Consider the following 1,196-nt stretch of genomic DNA (forward strand, 5'->3'; position numbering starts at 1 on the left):
CACTCAAGATGTGTATTCTTTTCTGTATTCATAAAGATAAATACACAAATTAAAACAGCAAGACTTGATTCTCCTAGTTGGAAATAAGAAGAGATTCCTTCCCCAACAAGTTTTAGGGTTTCTTACTCAGTCCTCTTCAAATGCATGTCAATCTTTTAAATGGCTAAATAAACCTCTTGGCAGTCTTACAACTCAAGAAAATTTCAAGTGGGGTGTGGTGGCTCACCCCTGCAATCCCAGCACTTTGGGAGGCCAAGGTAGGCGGATCACTAGGTCAGGAGATTGTGACTATTCTGGCCAACATGGTGAAACACTGTCTCTCCTAAATATTCAGAAAAAGTTAGCTGGGCATGGTGGTGCATGCCTATAATCCCAGCTACTCAGGAGACTGAAGCAGGAGAACCGCTTGAACCAGGGAGTTAGAGGTTACAATGAGCCAAGATTGCACCATTGCACTCCAGTCTGGCAACAGAGCAAGAATCTCTCTAAACAAAAGAAAGGAAAATTTCAAAACTGGGACTCACCTTTCTTTCCCTTCTACCTTTGTGGAGAGGTTTTCCAGGTTGGGGTTTTGTTTTTTAATATTTCCCCAAGGAAAATAAAGCCCCATTTCCCAGTGTACTAGGAGGAGATGGGCCTAACTTGTCATCTGACCCCCACACTGTAACTCACCCAAAGCAATGGGTCACACTATGGTCCGAGTGTTTGTCTTCCCTCCAAATTCATGGTTGAATCCCTAACTCCCAAGGTGATGGCTTTAGGAGGTGGAACCTCTGGGAGTGATGAGGTCATGGGGGCAGAAAGCTCACGACTGGAGTTAATACCCTCATAGAAGACCTCAGGGAATTCACTCTACCTTCTAGCACGTGAGGACACAGCAGGCAGACCCTCACCAGACATGAAATTTGCTGGTACTTTCATCTTGGACTTCCCAGGCCCAGAAAGAGAGAAATTTCTGTTGTTTGTAAGTCATCCATTTGAGGATATTTTGTTACAGCAGGCTCACACACTGAGACAGGCTGTGTCCCCAAAGCTCTACAGAAGGATGAGATTTCCTTCTGTCTCTGCAGTTATTTTAGCTCATCCCCTTCTGGTTTAAGGCTTATTCAGTAACAGAACTGTTTTCTTTCTCTTCTACCTTTGTGAGAGGTTTTCCAGGTTGGGTTTTTGTTTTTTTTTTTTTTTAATATTTCCCC

At 43.6% G+C, this 1,196-nt stretch overlaps 1 protein-coding gene across 2 annotated transcripts in view; it reads right to left on the reverse strand.

Annotated features, from left to right (window-relative positions):
- CARS2 (cysteinyl-tRNA synthetase 2, mitochondrial) overlaps window positions 1-1,196 on the reverse strand; it is a 55,305-nt gene that overhangs the window by 51,460 nt on the left and 2,649 nt on the right. The window lies entirely within an intron of this gene.

The sequence above is a fragment of the Cebus imitator genome, unplaced genomic scaffold (genome assembly GCF_001604975.1).
Source record: "Cebus imitator isolate Cc_AM_T3 unplaced genomic scaffold, Cebus_imitator-1.0 Scaffold14, whole genome shotgun sequence".
NCBI classification, from domain to species: domain Eukaryota; kingdom Metazoa; phylum Chordata; class Mammalia; order Primates; family Cebidae; genus Cebus; species Cebus imitator.